Source organism: Arctopsyche grandis, chromosome 1, assembly GCF_051622035.1.
Source record: "Arctopsyche grandis isolate Sample6627 chromosome 1, ASM5162203v2, whole genome shotgun sequence".
Lineage (NCBI taxonomy): Eukaryota > Metazoa > Arthropoda > Insecta > Trichoptera > Hydropsychidae > Arctopsyche > Arctopsyche grandis.
This window is the reverse complement of record NC_135355.1, coordinates 37,503,278-37,516,107: the sequence shown is the minus strand read 5'-3', so window position 1 is coordinate 37,516,107 and position 12,830 is coordinate 37,503,278. Positions and strand designations below refer to the sequence as shown.

Genomic DNA, 12,830 nt, shown 5'->3' with positions numbered 1-12,830 from the left:
ACGCCTCTACCCCCCCCCCCCCCCCCGCCCCTCCCGTTTCCTCCCCTCCCGCTTCCCCTCCACTTTGCTAGGCAACGCCGCCCCCCCCTCTTCTCCGGCCAGAGATGCACAACCGTGGCCGCATCCGCATCCGCATCTGCGAATTGCAGGTGCCCTTCAAATATTCACGTCTGGTATAGATTTTTCGGCAATGTGCTCGTTCCCCGCCCGCCATCTTGTAATGTGCATACATTTCGATCTAATTAAAATGGCGTCCAATTCAAACAACAATTTCAGATTTTCAGTGTCTGTCCGATTCTTAAATAATAGTTTGAACGAATACGGAATTGACGAAGTTGGTACTATGATTACCAACCAAATTAAATTAAAATTGTAAAATGGAAAATGGTCAGTAGATCAGTGTGAACATAATTTCGTAATAATAAAAAGCATTTAAAAATCAAAATCAAAAATGTAACGAATAGCAGTGTTTCATCATAAGACAACAATATTCAAAATATGATGTTCGTATTGAATAATATACAATATTAAAACGTACTTGGATGCAGTGAGGCATTTTCTTCAGCCGACATTTTGATGACTGAATTATTTCATTGTAAGTGTAACTATCGTTATTGTATTCTTTTATTTTTATTGAATTTCAAATAAAATTTCGAATTACGTATTTTGTTTTTTTTTTCACAATATATTTTAAATAAAATTAATGTTTCTTTGTATTATATTTTCTTGAAACTCAACCATGCAGATTCTTTTTGAAATTGGCTTTGCAAAATTGCTTCATTATATATTTTGCAGTTAAATTGTATCTTCCAGTTGAAATATATTCCGTCTAACCCAGGGGGTTGTAGAATAGCCGGGTGACCGTCACCGCACCGACAGTCAAAAAATCTAAAATGTTCTTTTACCATGCATACATATGAAAAACGGTTAGTATATATGTATATCAGTGGCGTGCGGTAAAACTCTCTCTCCCCCCGTCGTACATCGTCACTTAATTTGCACGAGCAGGATACAAGAGGAACAGGCTTTTCCTCCCGTATCCTGCACACGCACATTAAATAAGGCTGTATGACAAGATAATTTCACCACATGCCACTGTTATTATATATACATAGTACCGTTTACTATGCACCCTTTTTTTTTTGGTCTTTCGATTTAAGATCTTTCGATTTTCAATCTTTGCCTTCCGATATTTGCTTTTCGATCTTTTAACTTTCGGTGCCGTGAGGTAGACCCATATTTTGCAGTTAAAGTGTACCTTCCAGTTGTAATATATTTTGACTAGTTATATATTCCGTCTAACCCAGAGTTGTAGAAAAGCCGGAACGTGCCGGTACGACACCCTGCCACTTTTTATCGGCACCGGCACGTGACCCGTCATAAAAATTTCAAAAATCAAAATGGTATAAAACTTCAATTTTTTCGAAAAGTTTTACCACTTTTGCAATATTTTTCACCAAGCTCGTTGACAAGGAGCGCTATCATGCATAAAAATGCTGTCAGGATCAAGGATACCACCAGGCTTTATGTGAGGCACCAGGCGTGTCTTTAGCACATTTAAATATTGGTCCCCATACATGGACCCATTAACGTAATATATGGGCCCTGGACCTTTCTTTCGCTTATGACGGCTCAAACCATTGTCTAGGGTGAATGTTTAATTGTGCTATCGATACATGAGGGTAGGTAGCGTTCTTGGGGGCTGCGACGAACAAACAAACAGCTCTGTGTCATGAACTAAAGGATACATTCATCGCTCGAAGATTGCATTGAGGATACACTCGATGCATTTCTTGCATAATGCAAAAAAAGTGCAAAATAGATGCAATACACCACTGGTCTAACCCACGTAAGTTGATTCACATGGCGAATTACATTCCAACTGGTCAAAATATATTATAACTGAAAATACAGTTTAACTATAAATCAAATGGATTGGTAAGGTTTTCGTAAAAACGTCACTCGACTAGTAAATTGAGTTGGAAAGTCACATTTTTGTTTCGCACACATTCTTAGAGTTATCGTAATACAGTACTCATTGCCTTTATTTATAATATTTAGCAAATACTAACGCATTATTGAATTTCTAAAGCATTCGTAAAAACATCAGAACTGTCAAAACTCAACTGTTTTTACTCAAAAGGCATTTATGCTTGTAGAGATATAATTTACTAGTTGAATTGTATTCGAATATTAATGACCTAAAACGCCGGTTGGAATATATTTCAACTGAAAATATATTTCGACTGTAACATGTACATATATAAAACACATACATAAGCGATTATTTTTTTTACATATTGAAATACTTATTTTACGAGGTAAACATTAACTATTACAAAAAGTATAGGGAAAATTGATTTTTAAAGGCTTTTTAATATTTTTAAGGTTAGTAGTTTAAAATGTACTAATGATCACAATTTGTCTCGTATATTAAAGATATTACATACATAAATACAAAAACACGTCAAGCAGACGAAAAGTCGAGAAAATGAGTCTCAAGAAATTTCAAATCAATTCAATGGAACGCCATTTAACGCAATTTAACAGAGTGCTTTCTCAATCATTAACCCACAATTTATCAGCATTCGAATTAACATGTTAGTGCTAGGTTTCTTTAGTAAGTTGAACGTAAGTATCGTAAATCTCAGTATATTGTTCCACTCATTGATAAGTTTTATCATAAATTTGACTTTGAAAAGGACAAATGAATCTTAAGTTGACATGTATATTAACTTAAATGATAATAGATATACTTAAACTATACATTAACATGTATGTAAATGTTCACTTGTTACATGATATTGCAACTTAAGCTTAATCTCCAGCTAATTAAGTTGACGTCTACTCGACGCGAAATACACCACTTGCTCAAAATGAAGTGCGCATGTGAAGATCCAACTTTTAAATTTTGACTTAACTTATCTACTCATATCATATACAATCCTTTTAATAAACCTAATAAAATCCAACACTACATAAATAAAATATCCATGCGCAAACCCTACTACATATATGTACACCAAGCAAGATCAAAGACGTCTCGTAGGCATAAGCTAAGGTGACCAGACGTCCTCCTTTGAGGAGGATTGTACTCTAAAATTGTGTCCTCCTTTGTCCTCCTCTAGGGAAAATTGTCCTCCTTGTCCTCCTTTAATTAAATTTAAAAAGTACACCTTTGACATAAGGCATAAACCTTTGACATTAAAGAAAGAGAATGGACAGAAAATGTAATTGATATGAAATGACTATGTTTGATTTATTGAAATATAAAAACATTCCCCATGACAATATAAAAATTTTGATTGAAATGGCATCGTGTTTGCCGGGTACAAACGCCAACGTAGAGTGAACATTTTTGATTTGCAATGATATCTGGACAAATAAAAAATCCACAGACTAGCGGTTAAAACATTGGCAGGAATGATTATAGTTAAATTTAATATAAATCTAGATTGCATATCGTTCCTGAATTTCTTGAAGAAAAATAAACATTTACTCAAAAAAATACAAAGAAACGATAAATATTGTTGAGTTGTCTTAGTTACATCAAGTAACTAAGTAAAATTTCAGTAGTTTTCTAAAAGTCTTTCAACTTTAAACTGTTTTTTTGGTAAAGTAATATCATTAACATTGTAATAAATCGACGATATGATCAATAAGGTTCGATGATTATTGGTCACAAAGCGCTCGCCCAAAAGTCACTAAAATCTCTATAACGGGACATCTGGCAGCCGAAAAGTACATCACACCAACGAGAATTCGAGTGCCAAATATTCTGTATTCGCGATTTTCATGGCAAACATTGTCTTTTGGGCGATCGCAATGTGACTAATAACCCAATTACCGATCAATAAAGAATTTTTTTATATCCAATTTTACCAAGTGCCCTCTTTTGACATTTTCAAAGCCTGGTCACCTTACATAAGCACACAAGAGAGCATCAACGATAACTATTGCTGTCAATCTGAACAAAATTTTGTCAAAAGATCGTTAATCATGACCAAAATTTTCCAGAAATTAGTGATTCGAAATAAATTTACAACTTCAAATGTGTATATTTTAACTATGGAAAATATTATATAAGGGCATCACTTGGTAAGATTAATATTGTGGGGTATTTTCAAGAGGGGGGTAGGGAGAGAAAAGATGGTGGGACGCCATCCCACTCTATTTTCATGCATTGTTTCAGCGTTGCAAATTTTCGTGACGCATAATGTTACATCAAAGCAGTCCACTCAACCGTCCGCGAAGAAGTTTTACTTCACCAATTTGCAAGGCGCAAGACATCGAACATTATTTTATTTTTACTGTCACAAATCAATATACACTCGCCATTACAGATTTGCTCCAATGCGACGGGTGTACGTTAACGAAATACAGAATACATAAACAATCAGAAATCAGAAATACAATAATACATACATATACAATCAGAATATATAGCATATAACAATTAATCAGAAATAATAATCATAGAGACATCTATGGATTATTTTTAGAATTTTTTTTGTATACAATTTTTATACATATAATAAATACGAAATTATAGAGATATTTATAGATTTCAGATTACTGTGTATAATTATTACAAATTATACACAGGCAGATTTTGTGACAACAGGATTAGATCTAATACCAATTTTCAGGAACCGTTTCAGCAATGATCAGATAAAATTGGCAAACTCTGATAGAGAAACGATCGATTTGGAGTCACAAAACCCCCAAATCTAACCAGCAGTGGCGAAGACGCGAACCTTTGACCTCAGTGGTGCTAAATATATACGCTACCACTAAGCCAAACTGCTGGCTTTTATTCCAAATTATTATACCAAAACCTGCTGAATAAAAGGGAAAGACGCCATTGGAGAGGATCGATTCGATGTGGCAAGTTGACAATCCGATCAACCGGTTCGGGAGCATAATCCCATTGCGTGACATGTAAATAAAAGGTTACGCACTCATACGATGGCGGCTGACAGTCGGCGGGGCGCGGCAACGAATACGACTGCGAGATCGCGAGCTGGCAACACTGCAAACACCAGGCGTGCCAGCACGTGGCACGCGAGCCGCTGTCACACTGACGTTACACACACACACACACACGGGCGCGCGCGCGCGCGCACGCACTTTGCCGGAAGTCAATTAAAAACGATCCCTTTACGCGTAAACATCATAGGATATTGTTGTGCACCATTTGTTTATTTACGCGATGAGCAACTTGGTGCCAATTTACATACATATATATGCGTAGGCATATGTGTTTCATTTGCCAAGGTACTGTAGAGATACACACACTTTCGTTTTCCTAGTTTGGTACCTGGGATGTAATAGCCCGCATACACGGTGTAACTTTCAAACGACCCCAAGTAAAACGTAAACATGTGTTTACATCGTTTTTGTCGCGTATTTACTCTGTTGCAAAAAACCCAGAGGAATACATATGTATGTAAGTGTGTAGTTTGCTTTTAATGGCTTTTATTGTTCTGAGTCGCGCGCGCTGCTAATGCTTTCCATGTAAGTCGGACAGTTCTTACACTATATAAATCAGACAAGTAAAAAAAAGTCTTTTGAAGATTCATCTTCGTTTAATCGCATTTCATTTTCAACTGGAAAGTTTCACTTCTATCGTGCGTGACTGAATACGCATCCAATTGTTTTTTTCTTAAAATTTATTTAAAAACTTGTCTGTCATTTTTATATGGAATATAAGTTTTTGAACTTTTTTTCTTATTATGCTGTACATATATACATATATATGTTACAGTTGAAGTGTATCTTTCTGTTATAATATATTTTGGCTAATTGAAATATATGTATTCCGTCTAACCAACCAAGTTGATTAATATGGAAATACAAATCAATACTCTGAAAATACAGGTTACAAGTACCAGGTTAGATAAAGAAGTTGGATTTTCGTGAAAACGTCACCTAACTAATAAATTGAGTTGGAAAGTTGAACACGTTCTTGTAGTTATCGTAATACGATACTCAATACCATAATTCGCAAATATTAGCGCATTATTGGATTTTAAAGTATTCGTGAAAACTTCAGAAATGTCAAAAGTTTTTGAACTTTTTTTTCTTATTAAGCTATATATGTTACAGTTAACTAGTATCTTTCCATTATAATATATTTTGATTAGTCGAAATATATTCCATTTAACCTGGTACCAACTACCATCGTTATAGTTTACTCAATCTAACTTATACAGTTCAAGTATAAGTCAAATGGAGAGGTTAGGTTTTCGGGAAAACGTCACTCGACTAGTAAATTGAGTTGGAAAGTCACATATTTGTTTCGAACACATTCTTAGAGCTATCGTTATACGGTACTCATCACCTTATTCGTAATATCTAACAAATGTTAACGCATTATTGAATTATGAAGCATTCGTAAAAACATCAGAGCTGTTAAAACTCAACTGTTATATTACAATTTTTTGTAGAGATATAATTGAGTAGTGGAATTGTATTCGAATATGAATGACCTAAAACGCCAGTTGGAATATATTAAAACTGAAAATCCATTTCATTAAAATATGGTAATACTATAAATACTGACAATTAAAGTAATGTATCAATTGTAATGTTATAGAATAGACCCAAAATGTATTGAGGACACATGTGATACATATATGAACAATAAGAAGTATTTAAAAATCAAAATCAAATACAGAATGTTTTAACATTTTTAGTATAGCGTTACTGGAATCTACTCAAAAACTGTTTATTATTAAAAAAAATCTGTATGTAAAATTGACAAAAACATATTCTTTCTATGAGCCATTAAGGGCGACAAAATGGTAAATATAAATATGTACCTTCGTATTATTGAGGTTGACTATGCCGTAATTGCAGGTGTTTGTGAGCCCTCCTATAATTTCTGGACGATGTTGTTGGAGTTCAACAACATTCTGAGTTGGGAGGATCCCAAAACTTGTTTTTCGACCGCATCATACCGAACGAAAGGGAAAAGAAGACGGTTGTGAACAATTAGCTCATTCTTTGGCCTTACACGTAAATCCCATTAATTTCTCATCAGCCGTCACATAAAAATTCCAACTGGATTAATGTTTCCGATTAGAAATCAGATTGTTATCACTTTATTTATATTTATGTTCTACCAGCGCTGAATCTTAAAATAAAAAACGAGAAACCTAGAAAATTTAAACTTGACACGACTACCATTTGGTAACAATAGTGTTGGAGAGTTTGTACAAATGAAAATAACAAAATAAGAAAAGGGGGAGAAAATAGTTGACAGACTTCTTGGAATAAACTTAAAGCAATAAATAAGTATAATGCACTCGAGTAGCAGTTCAATGCTACACCTGCTACTGTCAGTAAAAAAAATATAACCCTAAAAGTTGTTCCGAAACGAAACCTGAGACCGATTTTGTGCGGAACTTTAACCCTTACTCCAGTGCCATTCATAAATGATTGTTCATTATATATCAGTGGTTCGGTGATTACTAGTCACATGTGAACCGGTCACAGGACAACCGGTCGCTCTAGATCGGTCACACGTGATCACCCGTCACACTAAAACTGGTCACGAGAAAACTGGTCACACCCGAAAATTGGTCATGAAAAAACTGGTCACACTCAAAAATTAAAAATTGTTCGAATTTTGTTTAAGCAATTAACATTTAAAAAATTATATTTAATGTTCCGTTTTTATAATAAATTCACTATCAAATTTTATTTTTGTTACTGGCAACCCATTTGACATTTGATTTGCCGGGCGGACCCCGATTGGGTCGTGCGAGCTTTTTTAGAGAGGCACTCTTTTTATTTGTAGGGCGAAATGTTTTAGAGATGGTCATTTGCATATGTCGTGATAAATACCTAATTTGTCTGGAAATAGGGCTACTTTGCCGGGCCGATAATTAATACTCGATTTAAAGTAACTGAAGATTTTTTTTGTAAAAAAAAAGTCAAATAGGTTTGAAACATACACATATCATCATTATAATTCACAATCATTCGCCATCCACTACTGGATGAAGATCTCCCCAACAAACATTTCATTGTTTTGATCAACTCTCTTCCATCAATGAGCTCATCTCAAGCTATTGACGTGACTAATGCTGCATTTACACGATGCCAATTGTTAAGACATTCCACTAAACCAAGCCAATATTGACCTAGTGTAAATAAACCTTCCGAGACAATACAATGTCAATTGGCGTCGTGTAAATTCAGCATTAAGAACATACTCAGTGGCGTAATTCAATTTTTATAAAATATTCTTGAATTAAAAATACGTCAAAATAATACCAAATGATGTTCCAAATATGTCAGTTCGCAATCCTGGAATGCAATCATCATCATCAACATTCACAGCCATTCACCATCCACTGCTGGGTGAAGGCCTCCCTAACACGCTTCCATTCGTCTCTGTTTTGAGCAACTCTCATCTATTATTATCTGACTGCATCCACCCTTCTCCCTGTGGCCTTTCTTGTACCCTTTTACATTCCCTCGGGTACCATTCGCGCACTAACATATTTCATCCGTCTACCGTCCATTCTTCTAGATGCGTGACACGCCTTTCTTAAATCTCATCCTTACATCAACCACCGTTGTCATACTTCTAACCCATGTTTTCCGTTTTCTATCTCTTCTCCTTACGCCAAATTTACAGCGTCCCACACTTCTTTGAGTGCACTTGTATGTTGTATCTATACACACATATCTATATTTAATATTTTTTGAACAACTTGATTTTTTTCTTAATACAATTCAATTTTAAATGCAAAAGAGATCTTATGAGCACGTATGGGTTGACTGATCGCCACCTACTTCGTATATGAAGCACACAACCCGTTTTTTTTCTGAAAAAAAAATACTTGAAGTTTAGATCACATACAATATATCTAGCTTATGTCTCCAGCAGATTAAGGGTGAAAACACACTGAGTGGTATGGGAGGTCACATCCTTGGCTTCCCGCTGTGACCGTAAATAGTGGATGTTCCCCAAACCGATTTCGGGTGTAGTTGCACGTGCAGAATGCATATGCTTACGAGGTCGCAGATTGGGAATATATGTTTGGGAGGACAAGTTTCTCCTGCATTTCTTCAAATATGGGATTCACCGTTATCGATCACTGTCAAGCAAGGATAAATACAGGGATAAAATATCACTGAAAAAACTCCACGGACTGTGTATCATGTATGTACATATGTACATATATGGGCTAGGGGTGCTGCGTTTTTTTTGCATGTTTAAAAGTATCTAAAAAAAAAAAGGAACCACGTACCACTCATTGTGTTTTCGCCCTTAATATTGCATTTGTAGCTGACTTTGGTACGTTTTTGGCTCGAACCCCATCACTTTGATGACCTTGACAATAATGATGTATTTATAAGAATAAAGAATATGAAAATCTCTATGATGAGAAACAGTTGCAGTACAATCAATTTTAATGATTCTCTCTCTACAATAGATGTATTCAAAGAAGTCACATCCCACCGTGTCACGGTCGAATCCACCGAAAACACACCTTTACACATAGTATGCTGTTGTTTACTTCAAATTTAGAACTTGTTTGAACTAGGTTCAGGCCTAATATTGGATACAAACTATCGCTACACTGCAGCAACCCCTGAAAAGCCCTTTATTCACTTGAATCTACAACAAATCAGTCGCCAAACAGTCCACTACAAAGTTCAAACGAGACCGCCAACTTCACTGAAAATCCACTCACACAATTCAAAACACAAACACACACGAGAGAGAGACATCCGATCGAAAATCAACCCTCAAACACGGGGGTGTCTGCGAAAAAGGGTGAAACTGAGATACCTAACGATATAAATTACGATGCGTGTACAGTTGGACGGTGGCCAATCTGCAAGCAAAGCCGTCGAATCAATACGTTCGTGAAATTTCCCCGACCCACTACCCCCCCCCCCCCCCATGTTCGACATCCAGGAAAACTGATCTTAAAATATGAGAGGGATTAAGATGAAATTCCCGGCAATTAGAAGAGCGTCTGGCACGCGGTCCTTCCCGTGTCCGTCTCTCGATTCGAACAATGCGAACACGTCGAAATGTCTAGTCGTAAAATGCAAATGCGTATCGATTACGCATGGGATTCGATCCATTGTTCGCTCGATTGTTTCCGCTTGATGCTGGGGAATGCGAGTTCGATTAGCGGATATTATACCGAGGTAAGCTGCGGTGAAATGATGCCAGGAATTCCTAATGAGCTTCGTCACCGAAATCCGACGAATCTACCCTCAAATTGGGTATGTAATTGAAGTACGCTTGAGTAAAAAATTCAATTTGTTATTTTCATACCACTTTCAGAATTTGTATTCATACTTTACATTAAAAAGTATCAGCCACTAGGCGTCTTTGAAGCTTTTCCCTGTCCTTCATTAGTTAAAAATGCCGTCTTTGAGACAGTTTTTTTTATAGAATATTTTTTTTAAGTTAATAAATCTCTTCACTCCGTTTATGAGGATCTTTAGTTGAACAAAACTTATTTTTATAATTTTAGTATCTTATTTATTAATCCACAAGAATAGTAGAAATATGATTTTTCTACGTGGAATTTTATTTCATTCTCATATAAAGATAATTTAATATATTATCCCTATTAATTCAATTCAGATTCGGGTAAATACGAGTAAACACTAGTACTAGCTTTTTGCTCGCAATTTTACCGATTTAAAGTTCAGCACACTTCCAATTAACCTTTTTAAACGAAAACAAAAAATAGTGTGGTCAGAACACTATCTCAATAAACATGTTTCAATAGAAAAAACTCAATATAAAATAGTATTAACAGTGTGAAAAAATCCCAAGTGAAAATACGTACTTTTGACTTTTGATTTGAACTGGATGACTACTTAGAGAGATTTGAAAGCTGAAAAGTACTACAAATGGAAGATAAAATACCCGATTATAGATTCCAATATTCATTTTGAACAGGAAATTGACAGATTTTGAGACATCGACCGAACAACACTAAGATATAGAAAAATCGCGCGATTTATAAAACACATATATCTCCGAATCTCGAGCCAATAAATATTTTTTATTACCAGATTCGTGTTCAATGGGCATAATTCTATAAGAAAAGTCATATCTCGTCTCTGAACCAAAAAAAAGTCGTCATCTGTCGAACAGTGTTATTAGAAGCTACCATTTAATTTATTTTTTATACAAAAAAATGTTATATATAAGATAATTTATATCATAAAGACGATGGAAATATTTTTAGATTTTTCTCACTTAAAAAAATTTGTTGTTTAAAAAAAGGCTAATTACCTAAAAGTCTCAAAGTTAGGAGGCAAATGGTAAATCGCGGAAAATCAGCTATGATAAACAAATCTTTTATCGCCAGATTTAGAATATCTACGTCAATGAGAGGGGTACAAAAGACACATTAATTTGTCAGACCAAAACATGATTATACCTATGTAATACTTCAACGATCTGTTGTGTAATGTAATTTTATGGTCCGTCATGTGTTTGGACATTTTGCAGATTTGGCAAACATTTCTTCAGCAATGTGGTCTCATTATTTTAAAGAGATGATGGAATGGAAAGGACTGATTTAGCAAGTGGGTGTAATAATTTTCTATAGCAGCAAGTGGGTGTGATAATTTTTTATTCAATTTTGAACAAGACTTGGGCCCCGAATCTCTCGACCTTATTATGCATGATTTATGATGTATATGTATAAATACATATTTTCTTCGTATTTGTAGAATACTGAAAACGAATCGAAGTATGAAACCTTCGGCGAAGTATATAATTTTTCAAAAAATATCATATATCAGTGGTGGGAAAGGCTTGAAGGTGACAATAGGGACGATCAAACGTTTTCAGCGTTTTTCTAGTTTAATGGAAAATAAAGTTCCTAACATTGAATGTAGCATATAAGTGGAATATACGTAGACGCCTAGTTTTATATTTCTCAAGTGAGAGACATCAAAGTCGTCTGTCGCCGTCAAGAGATAAATTTTCCACGTAGATGGATGCTAAAGAGAAATGAAGAGGTCTTTGGTAGACTGGGGATTAGAAACACAATATCAGTAGCCCTTTAAAATAAATCTATTTCCAATAACGCGATGACATTAATGGTGAACTTTATTTAAAATTTTGCTTTAGCTAAGGTTGACATTTAAACGACAAATTCGTATTGTATCTTAATATATCTACATATGTACATATACTTAGCGCTGCGAGACCCAAATAATATCAATATTTATCTATATATGTATATACGAATGAATGTCTGTCTATCTGTGTGTTTCGAATAGGCTCCTAAACCACTGAACCGATTACGATGGAACTTTCAGGACTTGTTGTATGCATGTGTTTGTATTGACAATCAAATTCATAAGATTGATACGTCCATAGCTGGAGTCTACTTAGGCATATCATGCCGTACAATTCAGTGTGTCTGCGCTGTAACAGTCTCAAATTTATGACTGTTACAAAGTCGATGGATCTTAGCCGCACTACGAATGCTGAATTAAGCTTCACAGTGTTGGTAAATGCTTCTATACAACTCGAAAAACTTGAATACGACTTGACATTTATTTTTTATTCATTTAGACCAGTGGCGGCTCGTCTATATGGGCTGTGGGGCGACAGCCCTCCCAGTATGGTACAAATACATGGTATTTTTGCCGTCCATACGGGCTGCAGTTGAAAGAAATCGGCAAAAAACCTCTTAATAATAATGTTCGTGATTACAATTTACCGACGCGAAAGTTTGAAGCGCCATTGTGTAGTCAAGGAAATGTGTTCGTTGGTAACCACGCTACCAGTTGGTTTATGATGACATGGCTTTGAAGAGACTTTA

General features: G+C 35.3%; 1 protein-coding gene across 1 annotated transcript in view; it reads right to left on the bottom strand.

The window, feature by feature from the left end:
- LOC143923077 (phosphatase and actin regulator 2) overlaps positions 1-12,830 on the bottom strand; it is a 221,455-nt gene that overhangs the window by 181,774 nt on the left and 26,851 nt on the right. The window lies entirely within an intron of this gene.